Source organism: Elgaria multicarinata, chromosome 14 (assembly GCF_023053635.1).
Source record: "Elgaria multicarinata webbii isolate HBS135686 ecotype San Diego chromosome 14, rElgMul1.1.pri, whole genome shotgun sequence".
Classification (NCBI taxonomy): Eukaryota; Metazoa; Chordata; class Lepidosauria; order Squamata; family Anguidae; genus Elgaria; species Elgaria multicarinata.
Genome location: NC_086184.1, coordinates 4,105,489 through 4,129,706, shown reverse-complemented (window position 1 = coordinate 4,129,706; position 24,218 = coordinate 4,105,489). Strand labels below are relative to the sequence as shown.

The following is a 24,218-nucleotide window of genomic DNA, read 5'->3' as shown; positions in this document are numbered from 1 at the left end:
TGGTAACATTAATTGTATGATGCATTGTTACATTTATATGCCGCCTTTCCTTCAAGGAGCTCGAAGTGGAATACTCAGTTCCCCCCTCCTTTCCCCGCAAAGATCCTGTGAGGTAGGTTCGACTGAGATAGCAATTGGTCCGAGGTCATCCAGAGAGCTTCCTGGCTGGTTGGGGACTTGAACCTAGGTATTCCCGGTTGTAGACCAATATTCGAACTGCTACGCTCCACTGGCTAGCGATTTTTGGATTTGTTTTAGGATCTCCGCGTGGTCCGCAGCATCCCTGGAGCAGACAGTATTGAGTTGGACTCAATGGCCTTATAGGCCCCTTCCAATGCTACTATTCTATGAGTTATCTTGACCAATGTCTTGACCTCGAATAGCACGGCTTCCTATGTTCACCATGCACAGCTTCTTCAGTCACACTGCAGCATGGCCTTTGTAGTCTACGGTTCCTGCCTCTGCAGTCGCTCCCGCAAACGCAAAGCAAGCTTGCACAAGAAGTCCAATAGTGTTGCACTCAACAAGTGTAGAGCGCAAAGCTGCTTAATGCACCGCTGTAGCCGTTACGATGGAGAAGCGAGAGAGGAGGCCTGCGCCACTCATTCTACAGAAGAGCCGAGCTCCTAGCATGGGGAAGGAAAGCACTCCCCCATATGCAAAATGTCATGGATCGTGACATCAGCATGGCGTAGGGATGGGATGAGGCCCCCAGAGGTGCAGGGAGCAACTCACCGGCTCGTCGTCCGCCTATCAACCCTAGGCAGACGGAGGCAGAACAGGCGGACAGAGCAAGTGACCTCTTTGCCATAAGCAGACTCAAGAAGATTGAGGGGAAACATGAGAGCACTCTTCAAATACTTAAAAGGTTGTCCCACAGAGGAGGGCCAGGATCTCTTCTCGATCCTCCCAGAGTGCAGGACATGGAATAACGGGCTCAAGTTAAAGGAAGCCAGATTCCAGCTGGACAGCAGGAAAAACTTCCTGACTGTTAGAGCAGTACGTCAATGGAACCAGTTACCTGTGGAGGTTGTGGGCTCTCCCACACTAGAGGCCTTCAAGAGGCAGCTGGACAGCCATCTGTCAGGGATGCTTTAGGGTGGATTCCTGCATTGAGCAGGGGGTTGGACTCGATGGCCTTGTAGGCCCCTTCCAACTCTGCTATTCTATGATTCTATAAATTGCCTTCCTGCCCTGCTCGGCAGCGGTAGGTGCGGTGCTAAGAAAAACCAGCGCTGGGAAGTTGCGTTTGAAGCAGCTCTGGCTGGGGAACCGAACGTCACCAAATCCTGGCCGGGGGGTGGGGGCGAGACAAAATGGTGCTAAATTGAATCAATCCATCTTGGAAATGACTCTTGTCAGCCTCTGTCAGGGAAAGCGTCTGGAGGAGGTAGGCGGGCAAAGTCGAACGCTGCTGCAGCCGTGTGCCTCTGCGTGGGGCAAGCGGGCCTTGGAGGCATCTTCGACAGAACACCTAGCTCGCCGTTTTGATAGGGCTCTGTGCCCTAGAGAAGTGGGTTTGCTGGTGTAATTTCTGGCAGGCGATGGAGTGAGAGAGGGCGTATAAAATAGGTATATGCTCTTAGAAGCCTGGAGAGAACGTACATGTGTGTGGCATTTTAATGTCACCCTTCCTCCAAGGAGCTCAAAGTGGTCCATAGTCCCCCCAGCCTTCATTTTATCTGCCCAATAACCCTGTGAGGTAGGCTAGGCTGAGAGAGAGGAAGGGGGGAGGGAGGGGAGAGAGAGAGGGAGAGGGAATATGAGTGTGAGGTTCAAGGTGAGCTTCATTGGTGAGTGGGAATTTGATTCACCATAGTAACTTTCACTGGATGCAGCATACAGAAAACTGCCCTATTCCCATCCCAGCTCAATGGGCCAAAGCAATGAAAATCAGAGGGAGCAGAAGGAATATCGCTGAAGATTGATTCAACAGGCTGCTCTCTCAAAAAAAGGAAGGAGAGAGAAAAAGACACTGTAGGGCTGTGGTGTCAGAGGTAGGGGGTCAAGGACTTCAGAGTTTGGTTCAAAAATCTCTTGGTCCAAAGCTGGGGATCTCACTTACTGAGCTACCAGGGAATGCACACTCAACCCTGGGGCCCTCTTTGGGCACAGAAAAGGACAAAAAGTGCAAATCGGACCCTGCAACGGGCAGGCAGTACAGTGCCAATCGATCGGTTGAACTGCATAAATATTTGGAGGCCAAACTTCTACTCTTCCTACTCTGTCCAGCACCATGTACATTGATGGTGCTATATAAATAAATAATAATCATAATCATCTGGCAACTTCTGCTTCCAGCTTTTACACCCCTTCCTGGCTGGAACGCAGGTATTCTAGAACACCTGTAAGAAACATCTATTATGATAGAATGCTCCTTTCAAAGAAGGAAATTTGGTAGCTTAATTTTGGATCACACTTTGTTTGGTGGATGCGGTTGAGCTAGGATATCACCCTCGGACAGGGGAACAGATAAGGTGACCCTATGGAAAGGAGGACAGGGCTCCTGTATCTTTAACAGTTGCATTGAAAAAGGAATTTCAGCAGGTTTCGTTTGTATGCATGCAAGAAGGGAGGGATGCTCCAATATATCAGAAATATAGCGGCTCATGTATAGGGTGACCATATGGAAAGGAGGACCAGGCTCCTGTATCTTTAACAGTTGCATAGAAAAGGGAATTTCAGCCAGTGTCATTTGTATATATGGAGAACCTGGGGAAATTCCCTCTTCATCACAACAGTTAAAGCTGCAGGAACTATACTAGAGTGACCAGATACAAAAGAGGGCAGCTTTAACTGTTGTGATGAAGAGGGAATTTCACCAGAACTTTAAGCTAAAATATGCTGGCATTTTTGCCCACCTCTGCTTTGCCTTCAGCCCTGCCCAATATTGTAAGGCAGATCCTGAGATCGTCTCCAAAATGGAATTCATCCCTTGGGCTGCAAGAGGCTGAAGACCCCTGCTCTAGAAGGAGGCTGCAAATTGCAAACCCATGGCTGTGAAATTTTCAGGGCAGGCCTGGAGCACGGAGAAGACTCCATGAAGAAGGCCTACAGGGCAGGATTTATGAAGAGGAGAGACAAAGGCTCCCCCCGTCCTGCCCCCACCTGACTCAAATATAGATGAATACTTGTACATGCAACCCACAGACTGGCAAATTAAAATGTAGCCTGGGTGAGGGGAGAGAAGGAGAGGGAGAGCTGAGGGACGGAGCCAGGTGATTGATTTCCCCCACAGCTAGACATTCAAACAAACCAAATATGTCACCAAGACAAGCACTCTAAAAGCTGTGGCAGGCACAGATTTATGCTCTTACCAGACTCAGATCCATCAATTGTTCCCTCGGATGCTGACTTGAAAGGGAGAACCGCCGGGGCTGGGAAGCAGGAGTTTAACCGTATTGATCGCCAGCAAATGGCGTAATGAAATTCGTACACAAGCTCCCCACCTCCCGTCCCAACAGACCATAGCGGCGCAGGGGGTAGAGAGGATAAAAGTCACAAAAAAGGGGGGCCCATGGCTGATGGACCAGGCCTCAAGCAAGGATGCATCTGGTAGTTCTGATCACAAGGCAGCTTTCCCCAATTTGGTGCCTTCCAGATGTTTTGGACTACCACTCCCATCAGCCCCAGCCAGCATGGCCTATGGTTAGGAATCTTGGGAAATGTAGTCCAAAACATGCGGAGGGCATCAAATTGGAGAGAAGGTGTCATCCCGGGCCCGATTCAAAGTGCTGGTAAAGCCCTAAACGGCTTGGGGCCAGGCTATCTGAAGGAACGCCTCCTCCCGTATGTACCTGCCCGGACCCTAAGGTCATCCTCAGGGGTCCTTCTCCGTGAGCCCCTGCCAAAGGAAGTGTGGCAGGTGGCTACCAGGAGCAGGGCCTTCTCTGCTGTGGCACCCCGGCTGTGGAATGAGCTCCCTAAGGAGGTTCGCTTGGCACCTACATTATATGCTTTTAGACGCCAGGTGAAGACCTTTTTATTCTCCCAGCATTTTAACAGTCTATAAATAAATTTTAACTTGGTGTTTTAAATTTGCAATTTTGCATTGCTGCTGTTTTTATCTGGTTGAGCTTTTATATTGTATTTTATAGTGTGGTTTTATACTGTTGTTTTATACTTTGAATGTTTTTAATTTTTGTGAACCGCCCAGAGAGCTCCGGCTATTGGGCGGTATAGAAATGTAATAAATAAATAAATCAAAAAATCCCTGTGGTTGTTATGCCTCCTACCTACAAGAAATTTCTAGGAGTCCTTTATATTTAGGGCGTGGCCAATTCCCGATCAAAAATAAAGAGCCACCATACCACCACATCACCACCACCACCACGGTGTTCGGAAGCATCTACTCTGCATGCAGAAGGTCTCAGGTTCCATCTTTGGCATCTCTAGTTTAAGGAAAGGATCAGGAAGCGCTCGGACGGAATTTGGCCCTAGGGCTGAGAGTACAGGGCCCGGTGGACCAAGGCTCTAAAACTCTTCCTGTTTTGCCAAAAGTATCCTGGTCATTGCTTTCCCTTTTCAGTGCCAGTGTGGTGTAGTGGCTAAGGTGTTAGACTGGGGGTCAGGAGATCCAGGTTCTAGTCCCCACTTGGCCATGGAAACCCACTGGGTGACTTTGGACCAGTCACAGACTCTCAGCCCAGCCTACCTCACAAGTTTGTCGTTGTGAGGATAAAATGGAGAGGAGGAGGATTACGTACGCCGCCTTGGGTTCCTTGGAGGAAAAAAGGCGGGATATAAATGAAATAAATAGTTCAGGGAGGGGGTCTTTTTTCCCCAGCACAGCCTTCCTCAACCTGGGGCGCTCCAGATGTGTTGGACTGCATCTCCCAGAATGCCCCAGCCTGGGGCATTCTGGGAGTTGTAGTCCAACACATCTGGAGCGCCCCAGGTTGAAGAAGGCTGCCCCAGCAAAAGAGGAAGCAGACCAACGAGAGAGGATCCGTTAAACAGAGAGAGAAATTAGCAATATAAGTTTTTCAAACATGGAAACGAACACAGGTGTGGCTTGGAGACGCAGCTACATCCGCTGAAAGCAGGCAGTACAAAAGCAACTTTAAAAAAACACAAAAAACATCACTGCACACGGGATGCCACCAAACAGCAAGAGTTGCGGAATCAGAATTAAGAGAGTTGAAACTGCCAGATCAGCACTGGAGTAGGAACTCCCGAAACTTCTGCCTAATGAAGGAAATTAGGGGATGGAAGCCATCCATCTTTTGCACCACGGCTCCTAATTAGGAGGCTGCAGAATTCCCCAGCCTGCCTGCTTACTGTCCCTGGCATGACGGGTTATTTACCTGGAGCTAATAGGTTCAGCAACATAATGACAGACCTGTATCAAATGACGGGATCTGCGCTCCTGACAGCTTTAAGGACCTGTCTCCGGGACACTGCGGTGTCTAATTGCGGGTTTTGTCATCCGCGAAGTTCAACTCAACACCAAACGTTCTCCCCGGGTGACACTTCTGCCCGGGTTTGAAATCTAAGCACAGCCCCAACCAGTTAAGGTTAAAAATACCCCACTCTAGGAGCCAAGAGATCATAATTTGGGTCACTGTCGTGTTTAATTAATTGGAATGGAGCAATCAAAAGTGCTGTGCTCAAGTAATTGCAGGCAGGTTCGCGAGAATACTCCCTCCCTCTCTCCCATTCCAGACACACACCCTTTGCCAATGTTCTTACATCTACAATCTTGCAGAAGCAATGACCTCCATTAATGGTGCGGGATTTAAAGGGAAAGAGCACTTTGTTAAGCAGCAACCATCACCAGACAGGATGTGGACCATGGAAAAGTAGAAGTCAAACAGATCTATCTATCTATCTATCTATCTAGAGCAGGGTGACCCTATGAAAAGGAGGACAGGGCTCCTGTATCTTTAACAGTTGTATAGAAAAGAGAATTTCAGCAGATGTCATTTGCATATATGGGGAACCTGGTGAAATTCCCTCTTCATCACAGCAGTTAAAGCTGCAGGAACTATACTAGAATGACCAGATTTAAAAGAGGGCAGGGCACCTGCAGCTTTAACTGGTGTGATGAAGAGGACATTTCACCAGGTTCCCCATATATACAAATGACACCTGCTGAAATTTCCTTTTCAATACAACTGTTAAAGACACAGGAGCCCTGTCCTCCTTTTCATAGGGTCACCCTATCACAACTGTTAAAGCTGCAGGAGCCCTGCCCACTTTTAAATCTGGTCACTCTAGTATAGCTCCTGCACCTTTTACTGTTGTGATGAAGAGGGAATTTCACCAGGTTCTCCATATATACAAATAACAGCTGCTGAAATTCCCTTTTCTATACAACTGTTAAAGATACAGGAGCCCTGTCCTCCTTTTCATATGGTCAACCTAATCTAGAGGGCAACATATCTCCTATCCCAGGTGACTAACAACCTATATAAAACACAGTATACCACTTAAGCAACACTAAAATTGTGTCTCCACAATCATAAATATAAAATAAATTACAATAAAACCACCAACTCATTCAAATCAATCAATAAAAAACAAATAGGTCACTTGCCTATACCTCCAAAGCCTGCACAAATAAAAAGGTGTTTAAATGATGCCGAAATGACAACAAAGGTGCAGGACAGATGCCACCACCGAAAAGGCCTTGCCATATGCAGTAGTTCCACGGGCCACATTCCTCAAGAGAACCACAAGGAAAGTGTCCTCAGGTGATGCTAAACCCTAAGATAGTCAGTATTGGGGAAAGGCAAATTTGCAAGTACGTAGTTTCTGAGCCATTTAAGGCGTTATACACTAGCGCTAACACCTTGAATGTAGCGCGGAAGCTCAGTGGCAGCTAGTGCACAGATTTCAAAACGGGTGCAATGCGCTGACATATCACTGCCCCCACCCACACGAGGGCAGGCGTATTTTGAACCACCTGCAGTTTCCAGACTATCTTCAAGGGAAGACCCATGTAGAAAGAATTGTAACAGTCCAGTCAGGAAGTTATCAGAGCATGGACTACCAATACCAGCTTAACCCAGTCCAAGAACAGCCGTAGCTGCCCATAAGAATGTTGCTAGACTACAAGTTCCATAATCCCTAGCCATGGACTATCCTGGTAGAGGCTGATAGGAGTCAACGTCTAACATCATCCAGTGGTCTACAGGTTCCCCCTAGCATGGAAGCACTTAGGTTTTGCCCGTCACAAAACCGCATGCCGAGTTCCTCCACCCCTGCCTTGCGCATTCATCCTTGGCAGTTTGTCCACGGCAGCTAATCAGGTCCGTACCATTTTCCTGTTGCAACACCTTGGGCTTCGTTGCGATATCAAACAGGGGGTTTCATTAGCCTCCAGAAATTTGCGAAAGACGGGGCTGCAGAACCGGTGAGAGATAAAGGATTTTACACAATGGGGAAAGCTTCAAAGGGCTGTGTTACAGAGTCGCCTCACAGTGACCTGCAGCAGAACGAGGACAGAAAGGTCCCAAAGTGGCAATGGACTACAGGTTGCAGGAGCTGTGTGTGTAAATCACACTTCTCAATGCTCCCCGGTGTTAAACACTCCCTGCAACAGAAGACAAGCACAGCAGGAAGACTTATCCTTCCTCTCTGATGTGCTGGTTTAGTCACTGTAGGCACTTTTTGTTTAAATTATTTTTAATATGGGAGCATTTTGAAAAACAACCACTTGCAACACAAAGTGGTACAGTCCTCCTCACCCCCAGGACTCTCCCACCTCATTCTGCTGTTGTTTTAGACCAGGCCCTCGGTTTTTGGAAATGCATGCAAGAGAGATGCCCTCCAAATGGCTGTGTGCTATACATATTTCTAAGAAAGCAGAAAAGGGAAAATGCTGCCTGGATCATCTGGAATTTGAATGGGGGACCGCTCAATTGGGGTGTTGGTGAGCCACTCCAGGCTGTAGAATGGGAAGTGAACGAGGCAGCGCTATCCTCATCATTATGCACCTCTACAAAAGTCCTTTGCTCTCCTTCAACTGGTCAGGCTATAAACTTTCCTTTTTGCCATTTATTTATTTATTTATTTATTTATTTATTTTATTTATACACCGCCCCATAGCCGAAGCTCTCTGGGCAGTTTACAAAAGTTAAAAAAACAGTGGACATTAAAAAGTATACACAATTTAAAACCATCAAAAAATATAAAAACAACAGTATAAAACAGTGTCCATTTTAAACAACAACAGTTCTGGGGTCCATTAAAAAACAAACAAACTTAGCATATGTTGTTAAATGCTGTTAAATGCCTGGGACAAGAGAAAGGTCTTGACCTGGCGCCGAAAAGATAACAATGTTGGCGCCAGGCGAGCCTCATCGGGGAGATCATTCCACAGTCGGGGGGCCACCAATGAAAAGTCCTTCTCCCTTGTAGCCATCCTCCGAGCTTCCCTCGGAGTAGGCACTCGGAGGAGGACCTTAGATGTTGAGCGCAGTGTACAGGTAGGTTCATGCCGGGAGAGGCGTTCCATCAGGTATTGTGGTCCCAAATTGTTTAAGACTTTACAGGTTAAAACCAGCACCTTGAATTGGGCTCAGAAACGTATAGGCAGCCAATGCAAGCGGGCCAGAATCGGTGTTATATGTTCAAACCTTCTGGTTCCAGTTATCAATCTGGCCGCTGCATTTTGCACAAGCTGCAGCTTCCGAACCACCTTCAAAGGCTGCCCCACGTAGAGGGCATTGCAGTAATCTAATTTGGAGGTTACCAGAGCATGGACGACTGAAGCTAGGTTATCCCTGTCCAGATAGGGGCGTAGCTGGGCCACCAACCAGAGTTGGTAGAAGGCACTCCGTGCCACCGAGGCCACCTTACACGGCTTGGGACCACAATACCTGACGGAACGCCTCTCCTGATAGGAAACTACCCGGACACTACGCTCAACATCTAAGGTCCTCCTCCGGGTGCTGACCCCGAAGGAAGCTCAGAGAATGGCAACCAGGGAGAGGGCCTTTTCAGTGGTGGTCCCCCAATTCTGGAGTGATCTCTCCGATGAGGCTCGCCTGGCGCCAACATTGTTATCTTTTCGGCGCCAGGTCAAGACTTTTCTCTTCTCCCAGGCATTTAACAGCATTTAACAGCATATGCTGAGTTTTTTAACTGACTCCAGAATAGTTGTTTTTAAATGGATATTGTCTGGTTTTGTTTGTATTTTATGCTTTTTATGGTTTTAAATTTTGTATATTTCTTTTTAACGTTCACTGTTTTAAACTTTTGTAATATTTATTTTTATTTATTTATTGCATTTTTATACTGCCCAACAGCCGAAGTTCTCCCAGAGAACTTCAGCTATGGGGGGGGGGGGCGGTATATAAATGCTAATAATAACAACAACAACAACAACAACAACAACATCATTACTGGCTGGCTCACACCCTTCTCACAGCCGGGGCTGCTTATTCCCCTGCCAAGGTACCATCTCTACATCCTGCCATTCCGAACAGATACTTTGGCTTTGACAACCATCTTTTGAACGCTCTTTTCCTGAGCGGCAGGCTGAACCTCGCTGTCGAGATGCACAAATAAATTCCACGACGTTACTAACCCAAAGGGGAGAGGGGAGAATGACCAGCTCACCTGCCCAGCGCGCATACCCATATTATTAAAAGAAACAGGCACACACATCCGTTTTAAACAGCTTCCCAGTCTGGTTACCTGGGGACAATTTCCAAAGGTCACAGAAGACCAAGGGGAGGGTTCTTCACAAGCTTGCGCTGATCAACAGCTACTGGAGCTTTCTAGCAACTCCAGCTCTTAAGAACTTAAGAAGAGCCACACTGAATCAGACCACAGGCCTACAGCACCATGTACATTGATGGTGCTACATAAATAAATAAATAAATAAATAAATAAATAAAAGCACTCTGTTCACACCATGACCAACATTATCTGGACAGAGATAGCCTAGCTACAGTTATCCATGCTCTGATAACCTCTCGCTTGGATCACTGCAATGCGTTATACGTGGGGCTGCCTTTGAAAACGGTCCGGAAGCTTCAGCTGGTACAAAACAGGGCAGCCCGTTTACTAACAGGGACTGGCCGGCGAGATCCCATTACGCCAGTCCTTTTCCAGCTTCATTGGCTGCCAGTCCAGGTCCGGGCCCGATTCAAAGTGCTGGTATTGACATTTAACGCCCTAAACGGTTTGGGGCCAGGTTATCTGAAGGAACGCCTCCTCCCATATGTACCTACCCGGACCTTAAGATCATCTACAGGGGCCCTTCTATGTGAGCCCCTGCCAAAGGAAGTGAGGCAGGTGGCTACTAGAAGGAGGGCTTTCTCCGCTGTGGCACCCCGGTTGTGGAATGAGCTCCCCAGAGAGGTCCGCCTGGCGCCTACACTGTACTGCTTTCGTCGCCAGCTGAAGACCTTTTTATTCACTCAGTATTTTAACACTTAATTTTAACTTAAATTTAAATTTTACTGTTTTAACTCTGTATTTTAATCTTATAATCAACTTTGCTGTATGGTTTTATTCTGGTTGCGCTTTTTATACTGTATTTCGTAATTGTGTTTTTAACCTGTTGGATGTTTTTTGTGGTTTTAATTTTTGTGAACCGCCCAGAGAGCTTCGGCTATTGGGCGGTATAAAAATGTAATAAATAAATAAATAAATAAATAAACCAGCTCCCTGTGGGAAGTCCATAGGTAGGAGACTGGTGCAATAGCAGCCTCCAGTTTGTTCAACGTACAAACTGGTGTACATGCCTTTGATACTAGAGGTCAAACAGAACAGTAGCCATTGATAGGTTTATCTCCCATAGATTTATCCACCACCACCCCTTTTAAAGCCATCCATGTTTGTGGCTGCGTCAACATCTTACCATAACAAATTCCACAGTTTAACTATGCGCGGTTGTGAAGCAGTCCTTCCTTTTACCTGCCCTGAATCAATCAGCTTCATGGAATATGACCCCAATGGTTTCTAGCATTATGAGAGAGGGAGAAAAATGTCTCCCTGTCCACATTCTCCACGCCATGCAGGATTTTGCACCTGTCTATCATGTCCCCCCTTAGCCTTGGCTGCCTTCAGCCTATTGCTTATAGATGTTGAGAAGAGACTACAGGAGTGTTGCTGTGCACAAATCTGGCTTTCGTGTAAGGGCCGGTGCTACCATAGAGGCCACTCAGGCGGCTGCCTAGAGCGCCAAGCTAAGAGAGGCGCCACGCAGCACTCACGTGCGTTGTTGGCTGTGAGGCGGCCGGGCCCGAGGATTCAGCTGGGCCTGGGTAGGTGAGATGGCGCCCTTTGCCCGCCCAGCTGAAGCAAAGCTAGGGACGCTGGAGGGGGGGACCTTCCACGTTCGGACTTCCACCCGGAAGCCGCCCTCCCAGAGCCACTCTAGCCACCTGGAAGCTGCCCTCCCAGAGCCGGGAGGCCGCTGCCAGAAGAAGAAGAAGAAAAAGCACGTGGCGAGCTCAACCCTGGCTCAACCCAGCCTCTGTCTTACTCCAGAGGAAAGGGCACCGGGTCGCCTTGCCTCTCTCCTCAAACAGGCCGCGATGTCCAGGCAGGTGGGCAAGCGGGACTCCCTCTCCCTTCCCCCAGGAAAGCTAGAGACTTGTGGAGTCCTCGCAAGGCAAACTCTCCTGCTTCCCGATCCTGCGCACATGGATCAACAGGACTTGCATCCGAGAAAGCGTTGCACCAGGAGGCACCAGTGCGGCCCGACCCGCCTATGCCTCCTTACTCGGAAGCCTTATTCCCCCGAGTAAACGTGCAGAGGGGATCGGGACGCCAGGCTGCATAGCGGGTTGCGTTCGCACAGAAGTAAGTCCCGGTGAATTCCAGACGGCTCGGTCCCAAGTCGAAGCGAGCCAGTCCCAGCTCTCCACTCGGCGCACACGTTGGGACTTCTGCACAATTTGGGGGTGGGTGGGTTTGCAAGTAGCTCACCTGGCCTAGGGCGCAAAATAGTCTGGCACCGGCCCTGCTTTCAAGCCTGCCTTTTCCAACCTTAGCTCTGCCCTATTTTCGGCCTGCTTCCTTGGCTTTTGTTTTTAAAACATTAGCAGGGAAACGGGCCGTCTGACGCGGCCATCAGGCGCTGGCTGCCAGAGTAGGGGATTCCTCAGTGGGAAGAAATGCAAGACCCACTTCGGTGAGCAGCACTTGGGAGTCAGCAAAACCCAAAATGGGAAGAAAAGGTCAGGTGGGAAAGAATTCAAACGCGGAGCAAAAGCACAAGTCATCTGAGAGCTGAGGGCAGGCGACTGCTCTCTAGAAGTGCAGAGTCTCTCGAGAGGCTTCATCCAAGCTGGGGAAAAGCCCGACCTTCGCTGCAGCTTGCTCAAACACACACACACAGCCTACAACTCCAAAGAGGAAGGAAACCGGCTTTTGAGGCAGCTTAACCGCCTTGTCAATTTCACCTCCCAGCCTTGATTTCCGGGCTCCCTGCTCACTGCCTGCCGAGTACAAAGGCGGAGGCATCAGCGGAGAGGCAAGCAGCCTTGAAGGTAGAGAAAATCTCCCAGGGAAGAAAGAACGAGAGAAAGAAAGGAAGACAGAGAGAGAGGGAGGGAGAGAAAGAGGGAGCTCGGGATCACGTCATCTCGGAGACGGTGGCGCTGGGCACAGGAGAGGTGCGTTAATCACTGGTGCACCAGGCTCTGGCACACCCTGCCTGCTCCACAGCCCGGCTCGCTCAGTGCCATACTGATGCGTAAATATCTACCACTGCACACGCACGCACACACGCACAAAACCCACAAGCCAACCACCCTCAGTGCCTCCTGTGCATTGATTAAGAAACAGGGTCGTTTCTGCCTTCGCTACGGCTGCCCAGGAAAGAGCTGAGTGATTTATTTTAGCCAATTACTGCTGCTCTTTCCCCCATTCCCCAGGACTGCATTTAATTGATTGAAACCTATCGAAAACAAATTAAGCAGCCACCAGATGCAAAGATCTGTTTATTGCTTTTTCTCCACAAAGAACAGTGTGTGTGTGTGTGTGTGTGTGTGTGTGTGTGTGTGTGTGTGTGTGTGTGTTTTCCATGTGACCAGCAGAACACATTCAGAGAATCTGGGTGAAAAGGGAGGGTGAGAGAAAGCAGGTATGGAAGACAGATTGCATCTCCAAGATGGCCTCACCTCTGGCATTGACCTACTTGGGAAATAACAGGAATCTTAAAGGCAGAAAAGACTCCAAAGCTCACCTATGACAACCCCTGCCCCAAAGGTGGGATGATTCATGGCCAACCTGTGAATCACGGGTGGGCAACTTTGGGGGATCCGGGGGGGGGGGTCATTTCTGCCCGGCTGGCCCCCTCTGCAAACCACACTGTGGGGTGCGGTGGAAAACACACATCTGTTTTGCTGTTCTTCAGCAGCAAACTACTATGGAGGTCTAAAACGGCCAAATTTCACTCATTTTCAAGCACGATTTGGCCATGTTAGGCTTCTGTAGCAGTCAAATCTCACTTGCAAACACTCTAGGCTTTCTTAGTTGCTTGCTGCTATAATAGGTGGCAAACTTGCAATGTTTTTTCTGCCACCGCCACAGATTTCAGTGGCTCAACAGCAGCCTCATCAGAGAGTGAGGATGGGACGGATACTGCCCCACCCGTGGTATAAATCAACCTGATTAAATTCCCCAAATGCAACATGCCACAAGCGGAGGGCAAATTCACTGCTCTATGGGGGGGGGGGGGGGAGACAAAAATCAGACCCCAGAGCTACTAAATGGCTGCTCTGAACTGATGTAAAAAATCCTTGCCACCATCCTCCAGGCAGCATAGCCATCGGTCATGCTGGCTGGGGGTGATGGGAGTTGTAGCCCAACATATCTGGAGGGCACCAGGTTAGGAAAGACTTTGGGCTCAGTATCCTTGACAGCTCAAACTTTCTAATACAGGTTTTTCAGGCACCCTGATCAGTTCCCCCGGAATGAAGTTGGCCATTAAATTCTTGCTCCATCACAGAGATTTTCTAAGTCAAGGGTGCAGAACCTCTTTCAGCCTGAGGGTCAAACTCCAATTCGGGGAAGCTTTTTTTGGGTGGGGGAGGAGCACATTCCAGCAGTGGGCAGAGGATAAAGTCAAAAGGGTCAGGGACCAAAACCATCAGCATTTCGTAGTTTAAAGCAGGGGTCCCCAACCCCTGGGCCACGCAGGTGAGCTGCTTTCACCCCTCACCCTCACCCTCCACCCCAGCGTACCTGGGCACGGGGCGCCATCTTGCCTGCCTAGCCGAAGCGAAGCCAGGATGTTGGGGTGGGGTGGCTTTGGAACGGCGCGCCCGGCCAGAAACCGCTCTGGGAGAGCGACTTCCAGGCACGCCGTTCCGAAGCCGCCTGCCCGCCCCAGTGTCCTGGCTTCACTTCAGCTGGGCACCCACCCAGCCAAAGCAAAGCCAGGACGCTGGAGTGGGGGGGTGGGGGGGCTTCCCAAAACCATCCCCTCAACCCCCACCCACCCCAGTCCGTGGAAAAATTGTCTTCCACGAAACCGGTCCGTAGTGCCAAAATGGATGGGGACCGCAGGTTTAAAGCACTTACTGCCAGCAATTGAGCTTTAGAAGAAACATTTCAACATTCACAAATGGGAGGGGGTGACTGCATAAGAACTGGGAAATCACCAAATGATCAATGGGGCTGGGGAAAGGGTCTCTGACCCTCCTGGAACCCCCCAAGGGCCATATTGGAACCCCAGGCCTGACGTTCCGTGCCCCTGGTCTAAGTGCCCACCTCCCTATAACACCGACACCCCATTCTCAATGTCTCCCCAGAGGGGATCTACACTGCGTACTGAAGGCGCTTGCGTGCACCTCCAGTGCACCCCGAAAACGATGGTGTAGATCCTGCTCTGGAAGAGGCGGAGGAAGAGACGGAGGAGGAGGAGGCTGGGGAATCCTTGCCGCTGCCGCCCACCTCCCCGCCGGTCTCCTGCTGCCGGGGAAAGAGCCACCTGGGTCGGAAGCGCCTTCAGTACGCAGTGTAGATCCCCTCACAGACACATTCTCTGGGCAGGAGCTGAAGCTTCAGGCGAGCTGTCCGTGGTAGAAACATAAGAACGCAAGAAGAGCCCTGAGGCTGGATCAGACCAAGGGTCCATCGAGTCCAGCACTCTGTTCACACAGCGGCCCACCAGCCATTGCCCAGGAGGGTGCAACAACACCCTCCTGCCCATGTTCCCCTGCTGCCTCCGATACTGGGAATGATTAGGGAACGACTGCAACCAGAAGGCTTTTGCACTCCTGATGTAGACAGCAAAGGAGGCGTACTGGCAACACCAGCTATGCAAGTTCTCCTCTCCTCTCCCCCCCCCACCCCAAACACCATTCCCTTTCTCTTAATGGGACAGGACACAGTGCCAGAGCCTGTTAAAGCTATAATTATAAATAATTGAGCGTGCAAAGGGAACACAGCGCATGGAGCCTGGGCGGGTGGAAAATGCACTAGGCTATCTGCTGCATGACCTACATGAAAGGGAGGGGGGTGGAGAGGGGAAAAGAAGGAAGAAAAGCCAGGAGAATCACGGTGTGCCATCCGTTGTTTTCCCAGCGTCCTCTGCTGAAGATGCTTCCTCTAGTTGAATCTTCGGAGGCGGGCTATTGCCTCCAAAACCCCATCGTGTGCAGGATTCATAAACAGCACTGGGTGAACTCTGTGCTTGGAATATGGAAGTGCTCAAATCCTGCACTAAAGGGGGAGTACAGAATTCTGCAACGCCAATATCATTCCATGCAAACCTGTTTATAATTTGCCCACTTGCTGATTTTGCGTAGTTTCTCCTGCTGGTGACAGAGACAGAGTAAGAAGAACCAGAAGGAGCCGCAAGCTGGATCCTAGCCATTGGAAGTCTTCCTAAGGGTCTGTCCGTGGGTCTGTGTGCTGCTTCTGCACTGTGAGTCAGGTCTGGAGTCATCATGCCCAAGGGCCCATTGTTGATTCTTGCCCTGAGCTCCCATCAGCAACAGTCATCGGGGTCTGGGAACGGCCTTTTTAAGTACCCTGGAGAGATTTTAATGGGGGCTCCCAGACTCAGCCACCCAGCACTGGTGGCTCCTGCCAGAGAAGCCTGCTGAGTTTCGCCCATATTGTAAGGGGCCCAACTAACATTTTGCAGGGACATGCTCAAGCCCGGAGATAGCCCTGTTCCGAGCCCCAGAATAGCAGAATCATAGAATAGCAGAGTTGGAAGGGGCCTATAAAGCCATCGAGTCCAACCCCCTGCTCAATGCAGGAATCCACCTGAAAGCATCCCTGACACATGGTTGTCCAGCTGCCTCTTGAAGGCCTCTAGGGTGGGAGAGCTCACCACCTCCCTAGGTCACTGGTTCCATGGTCGTACTGCTCTAACAGTCAGGAAGTTTTTCCTGATGTCCAGCTGGAATCTGGCTTCCTTTCACTTGAGCCCGTTATTCCGTGTCTTGCACTCTGGGAGGATCGAGAAGAGATCCTGGCCCTCCTCTGTGTGACAACCTTTCCAGTATTTGAAGAGTGCTCTCATGTCTCCCCTCAGTCTTCTCTTCTCCAGGTTAAACATGCCCAGTTCTTTCAGTCTCTCTTCATAGGGCTTTGTTTCCAGACCCCTGATCATCCTGGCTGCCCTCCTCTGAACACGCTCCAGCTTGTCTGCGTCCTTCTTGAAATGTGGAGCCCAGAACTGGACGCAAGATACAGCACTAGCCCTCCTTGCTTGGGAAGTAGGGGCAACCCGCCCACCCACCCATGCTTGAGGGCCACAGCCCATGTGGAGCAAGCAACGTACACGGCGCACTTGAAAAATCCCACAGCTTCCAGGAGGGACAGATTGGGGAGGAAGGAAGGAAAGGAGAGGAGCAGGCCTGGGAAGGAACAGCAGGAAGGCGCTTCGCTGATGAAGTACCGCTGGCCTTTGCCCTTCGGTGCTTCACGCCTCGATCCTCCCACCAACTCCTCTCACGGTTTTCTCGCTTTCTGGAAAGGCTGCGGCTTAGGCAGGAAATCTAATGGCGGCGACCCCATTAGGTGAACCCGGGCTAGCATTAATTTGACCATATACACACACGCTGATCAGCTGTAACTGTGGCACCCGGCTCAATCCAAATTGATTTACCGAGGCTGGAAATGGATACAAATGTGATTAAGGGCTTTTTATTTTGCATAGGTTTCTCTATAAAATGATTTAAATCAATTGCCGGGCAGGCCCCGGCATGATGCGCGCGGCACGGTTCCCCCTCCTGCTGCGATGTTCAACAGCTCCGCGGGCAGGTATCAAGAAGGTGTTGCACGCTGAGACAGTCCTGGTCGAAAGGATGACGACGACGAGAACTGGCTCACAGGTTGTTCGGCTTGCCGGTTTTAAAAGTTGGTCAGAAATATCTACTTCGTAGGGTTTGCAATTCCACCTGCCACACTCAGCAAGGTGAGGACTTGCAAGCTGAATATGAGCCAACAGTGCGATAGGGCTGCAAGAAAGGCAAATGCTATTTGGGGCTGCATTAATAGAAGTATAGCTTCCAAATCACGTGAGGTCCTGGTTCCTCTCTATTCGGCCCTGGTTAGGCCTCATCTAGAGTATTGCGTTCAGGTCTGGGCTCCACAATTCAAGAAGGACGCAGACAAGCTGGAGCGGGTTCAGAGGAGGGCAACCAGGATGATCAGGGGTCTGGAAACAAAGCCCTATGAAGAGAGACTGAAAGAACTGGGCATGTTTGGCCTGGAGAAGAGAAGATGGAGGGGAGACATGAGAGCACTCTTCAAATACTTGAAAGGTTGTCACACAGAGGAGGGCCCAGGATCTCTTCTCGATCCTCCCAGAGTGCAGGACACGGAATAATGGACTCAAGTTAAAGGAAGCCAGATTCCAGCTGGACATCAGGAAAAACTTCCTGACTGTTAGAGCAGTGCGACAACGGAATTAGTGACCTAGGGAGGTTGTGGGCTCTCCCACACTAGAGGCCTTCAAGAGGCAGCTGGACAACCATCTGTCAGGGATGCTTTAGGGCGGATTCCTGCATTGAGCAGGGGGTTGGACTCGATGGCCTTGTAGGCCCCTTCCAACTTTGCTATTCTATGATTGTATGATTCTATGACCCCCCCCCTGCCCTGTCCGTGCCAAGACAGGTGACAGAAGCAAACCCTCGGAGGTTTTCGGTTACCTCGCGCACGCACAGGATTTGGCGAGCGAGCAGGGGAGCAGGGAGGAGGCTGGCATTTGGCTTCTTGTGCCTATTCTCTGCCCCAGTGCAGTTGCCCAGGCTCGTAAGCAACCTCCCACTTATGGGCTGCGCTCCATCTCCGCTACCTACGCACCTTAGCCCTGGTCACATCCCCGCCAACCTCCTGGCACCTTCCTAGTTGTCTTATTCTATTTCCCCGCCCCCGGAATCATCTGCTCTCTCCCTGGTCAAGGCCACCCACAATCTGCACTATAAGAAAGGGCAATTAGCTGCATAGTTGTGCCATGCTCAGCCAGGCAGCTGCTCCTCCGTTGCTGAAGCGAAGCACCTAGCGCTCCCTTCTCGTAAGTCAGGGTGGTGGTGGTGGTGGTGGGCTTTTCCAATGGTGCAGACAGGATCGTTGGAGGGGGAATCTATGTGTTCTGAACACACAGCAAGTTAAGAGCAAGCGTAAGGATTCTCCCACACTTTGCATCCGAAGCGACTCTTCTAACAATATGCCAGAAGACATGGGAAGGAAGAGGCAGAGCCAGCTGGAAGAAGAACGGGAAATTGTTCCTTGCCACAATGATTCATGTGCCGTATAAAAAGCCAGTCCTGCCCTATTAGAAACCTCTGCAAAAACACAGCGTCTCCGCAAAACACCCGTCCTTGGGTTATAGACGGGGCTGCATGAGAATCCCACCACAAAGCCTGGCCATCCCGTATCCTCCTACACAGCCCAAAGAACGTCTGCCGCTCCTGTGACCTAGCGGAGAAGGTTGAGTTCAAGTTCTTGCTTTTCCACCAGCTCTCTTTTTGACCTGGAGCAAATCATCGCCGTAACTCTAGGTGTCACTCTCAGCACAGCACGGTGCTGCTCCTGTCATCCCACCCCGGCTCAGTTACTGGAGAGGGAATGTTGCAGGTGTGGGAAGGGTGGGGAATAGTACTTTGGGCCTTTCATGAGTAAGGGCTCCACAAGCGAGCACATGCCAAAGAAAGCAAAAGCAGACCGTCACTCAGATATCACGGTTTGCACCTCTACAGCTGTTTAAAGCCTGCCAGCACACCCTCAAATACCCTATTTCTCCGATTCTGAGACACACTTTTTTCCCATGTAAACATCTCTAAAAACGGGGTGCGTCTTAGAATCGCGGGTGCGATTATTATTCTTAGAATCAAAGCTTTTTTTTCTGTTGGTGGTACTGAAATTAGCGTGCGTCTTACAATCGATGGCGTCTTACAATCGAAAAAATACGGTAATGCATCTCAAAGCGGGGCGACTAAATCCCCACACGTCGCCAAGCTATCAATGGAAAGGCCGTAGCTTAGTGGTAGAAGGTCTCCGATTCATCTCCGGCATCTCCAGGTAGGTCGAGGAAAGAATCCGGCTTGAAACCCTAGAGCAGTGGTTCCCAAAGTGGGTGGTACTGCCTCCTTGGGGGCGGTGGGATTGCATAGGGGGGCGTTACGAGAAAAGGGGGCAGTGGGGGGGGCATTCGAGGTGGTCTTTTCTAAGAAGCTCCTCTCCAGAAGGTCTTAAAACCCAGGGACATTTTTATGGGAGAAGGTAGTTTAGTCCCAAGCCATATAGGGGAAGAATCCACACATGTATTAATACAGTTTAAGAAGAGTCCTTTTAATGGTGAATTGTAATGTTTCAAAAGCACCAAAACGCTAATGGAGACAAAGCCTGCTTGGTGTGCCCCGCCACGCCGGCTGCAAAACAGAGGCATTCGCTCTCTTTTTCCTCCTTCCCTCGGCAAGCCTGCAGCGGGTGCTTCGGATTTTGAATAAATATTCAATTAATTGTTACTGTTTCGAATTTTTTTGTTACTATCTTCCTTAGTGGGTCGCTGAAAACCGCTATTCTGAATAATGATTTTTATAGTGTAGTGTAGGGGGCACTGGGCATGAGTTTGTGGAACCAAGGGGGCGGTGACCTGAAAAAGTTTGGGAACCACTGCTCTAGAGGGAAGCTGCCAGTCAGTGTCGACAATATTGGGCTCGATGCAGCAAGGGTCCCAATATAAGGCCACTACCTATGTTATGTTCAATGATGCGGCATTCCCTTTCGCCTAAACCCCTCTTCAAACGGGGTCGCCTTGAAACCGCCAGCAGATTCACACACACACACACACACACACACACACCCCACAGCCTCGGTCATTTGTACTTGTACATTAAGAGTTGTTTGCAGGTCAGCACCAAGTCAAATTTGATTTAGCCTGCAGCTGACCTATGATGTTTAGACTGAACACAGCAGAGAATAGAGGTCACTGACACTGGAGTGTGTGTGTGTGAGTGTTTGTGTTAAACAGGCCCACCTCAAATGGGAAAATGCTTCTGACTGAAGCAGAACACAACGCAACAAATACGACAAAGTATCCTCAACAGATTCTCTACACAACCCCCCATTTAATATTGTATCAGTTTCATATGTTTTTTAATCAGTTTCATGCATTTTATGGAATTTTTCTATTTCATGTTGCTCCTCGCCTCGATCCAGAGGGAGAGGCAGGTAAGAAATAAATATATTTTTTATTATTAATTATAATTGTTATCCCACTTGGCACAAAAGGCAACTTCCAATATCTAGTCGAGTCAATTTTTCAAGCCTATTAAATACTCCCCTGTTCCTTGTACATTTTGGATCAATTCTGAAGCACGAATTTGTTCGGTACGGTTGTGCACTGTGGCATCTATGAAAATGAAAACTTTTTTTATTGTTTCTTTCTTTTTAGGGATGATTTACAAAGGCATCAAAGAAGCAAAGACTCAAATGGGAACCAAAAATAGGCCGACGAAACAAGAAGTTGGCCTACAGGGTCCCTAAACTTTTTGGGTCAGTGGGCAAATTTGGAATTTTGAGTGTCAAAGGCACCCTCATTACATGGAGGCCATGAGGGCAAGAGGCTAGTATATTCATTAAATGGCCACCATGGCCCATCACAAATGACTCATTTCCAGAAGACAAGCCGGTGAGACTAAAATAGAAGTAACTTGCCCAAGAAACTAGATGCAAGCTAAGGGAAGGGTCTGAGCTCTGAACACAAAACTACTCTTTTGAACCCAAATAAAGTCGGTGCTGGAAGGCAGCTCTTTGCTCTCCAGTCTGCCAGTCTTCCAGGTTAAAGAAGAAATGTAATGAAATAAAAATCACAAGGTGCAGGAAATCTGGCGTGTGCCAAGAAAGGTGTTCATGGTCACTGTGTCAGACATCCCCATGTGATGATATCATCACATCTCATCTCTTCAGGGGAGGGGCCATGGGTTAGTGGCAGAGTACCTGCCTTGCATACAGAAGGCCCCAGGTTCAATTCCTGGTAGCATCTCCAGGTAGGGCAGGAAAAATCCTGCCTGGAACCCCAGAGAGCAGCGGCTGCCAGTCCGTGTCGACAATATTGGGCTCAAAGGACCAAGGCTCTGCTTCCAATGTTTGTATATTCCACATGCAATGCTGTCTTCCACATGCAAAGAAGTCCCAATCTCGATAAAGGGTAAACTCATCTGGACAACGCAATGCGAAAACCAGGGACATTTGCAACCTCTGTTCCAACAGCACCCTACGGAGTAGGTGTATGAGGGAGTGATTTGGTGCCAGGCCACCAGGTACACCTCAAGAACTTGAACCCAAGGTGTCCTGCAAGGCAACCCAGCTTTGCCAAGCCCCATACATATAGAAGGTTGACACAATACACTCCTCTAGTAAATCAAGAGAGAAAGAGTGCAAGTACCGGACATGGGACTAATTCCTGACTTCAGCCCACCCACCCCAAATACTTTAAAAAAACGAAGAAAGCACCCCCCAAAAACACAACTTGCCCTTCCTGCCAAAACTGTGGGGGGGAACTGGCAGCACCGAAAAGGCTGGCGCCTCTGCCGTGGCAACAGACCAAAGCCCATTACGCTGAGTGCCGAAGTGTTGCCCGTCGTTCGTCAATTATTCAGACGATAATTGCACGCTTATTTAAAGTCTAGCCTCGTGTCCGCTGCCTACCAAGAGCCACGGTGATAGGCTCAGGCTATGGCCGGCCCCCTTAGACTCGTGTGCGCTCTCTCGCTCTTCCTCGCGCACCTGAGTGATTAATTAAGCAAACACATTCAGAGCAGCATGTTCTCAGGTGTGAAGCCGGAGCGGGTGCGATTACACTTTCCCTGCTTCCCCGAGCTCAGTGTCACTTAATCTCAACCTGATCTTTAAAGGCTTGGAGATGAGTAGAGAGGATCAGGGGGATGCAGGCATGCTCAGGAGGAGGGAGAGAGGCTTTTGCCCCAGGCTCCGTGGCCAACGAGACCAGCCGGGCCCGGTTTTGCACAAGATACCCACCACGGAGGGCCACAGAAAGAGGGTGAGGTGGTAGCTGCAGCACAACCTCGAAGGGTCACGAGAAGAGTTCAGCTCCTTTTTCCTCACTAGGACTTGGCGAAACTCGCCTTGTGTGGCAAGCCTTTAGCCAAATCGGATCACGGATCTATCTAGCTCAGTATTGTCTACAGCCGTCTTCTCGAACACGGCGCTATCCAGTCCTCGCAAAATTGCTTTCTTTTTTTTTTACCGCTACCACCGTGGTCATTTCGGCAGCCATTTCAGCATGGGCGGGATGCTAAGGAAAAGCAATGGTTCCCTGGTGGACTGCGGGGTGGGAGAAAACGTTTGGTGGACATGCACAGAACAAGAGGTTTTTCTGAAGGTGATACAATGGAACCACGATTCCTGTGTTGTCTGAGCACTATTGGTTCCGGTCAAATAGGGATTTCATTTTGCAGCGCTTCAAAAGCTCACAACTCTTGTTTGATCAGACCAGACAAAAGAAACAGGCGTGCAGGCTGTGGGCATCAGCTCTGATATACCACCTCCAGCTTTCTGGGGGTGGGCAGTAGGGGGTGGGAAATACTACCTCTCTCCATCCTAAATAAACAGCCAGGATTTTAGTGCTCAACTTAGCTCCTTTCCCAGAGCTAGCAGATGGAAGCTAAGTTATGCAAAACGAGCAAATCTATGCAAAATTTATTCAGGCTTTTCATTGGGCCTTCTTAGCCCATCATCTACATCTCCGGGACTGTACTCTGGCATGCATAATTTAATCTTGGACTTCTGAATGAACCATCAAGGCCGCAATATCCTCAGAACCTGTCACTACTTAACTAATGAGACAGCGGACCTTGGCAGTTGCTAACAGGTTTAAGAATGTAAGAACGTAAGAAATGCCCTGATGCTGGATCAGACCAAGGGTCCATCTAGTCACACAGTGGCCAATCAGTTGTTGACCAGGGACCAACAAAGCAGGACATGGTGCAACAGTACCCTCGAACCCATGTTCCCCAGCAACTGGTGCACACGGGCTTACTGCCTCGGATACTGGAGGTAGCACATAGTCATCAGGGCTAGTAGCCAAGGATAGCCTTCTCCTCTAAGAATTTATTCAACCCCCGCCCCTTTAAAGCCATCCAAATTGGTGGCCATCACTACATCTTGTGGTAGTGAATTCCATAATTTAACTCTGCGCTGTGTTTCTTCCCCTGAAATTTATTGCCCGAGGAGTCTGGCTTCAGGGACCAAAGCTCCTCTCTCTCCAGATCGAAAATATTTCTATGTTCTGATCATGCCACAACAACAACAGACCCCTTCCCACTCTAGTTCACAATACAGAAGGAGAAAGGAGAGCCGACAGCTGCACTGGTGAGCACCTGCTTTGCATGCATCTCTAGTTAAAAGCATGGATCTCACCAAGCAGGTGGTGAAACAGACCCACCTCTGCCAGGAGCTGCTACCAGTCAGAGAAAACAACGCCAGGCAATGTGGATGAACAGTTTAACCTGGCCTAAGGCAGTTCCCTACGTTACGTCCTTGACGGGTGTGTGTGTGTGTGTGCGTGTGCGTGTGTGTGTGTGATGCAGTCACCACAAATGACACTTAGTCTCTGTTCTGTAGAACAGAAAACAGCCAGAGAACACATTACATCTGGTAAAGGTCTGCTGATTACCATCACTATCTGCCTCGCAGGACAGGGAGCTCTTTACAGTTCAAAGCTGATTAAAGATTAAGCATGCCTTGTTTATGTCTCTCCATCTCTCTCTCTGTGTGTGTGTGTGTCACACACAGACCGCCAGACAAATTTCCCCTTCCTCACGCCT

The 24,218-nt window shown here is 49.5% G+C and overlaps 1 protein-coding gene and 1 long non-coding RNA gene across 3 annotated transcripts in view; one reads left to right on the top strand and one right to left on the bottom strand.

Moving 5' to 3' along the window:
• The window catches only part of GSE1 (Gse1 coiled-coil protein), a 402,911-nt gene that overhangs the window by 167,918 nt on the left and 210,775 nt on the right, over nt 1-24,218 (bottom strand). The gene's annotated exons all lie outside the window — the stretch shown is intronic.
• LOC134408821 (uncharacterized) lies at nt 15,750-21,256 on the top strand. The gene is made up of 2 exons (XR_010026131.1): nt 15,750-15,838; nt 20,825-21,256. It is a non-coding gene; the product is annotated as an uncharacterized LOC134408821 (long non-coding RNA).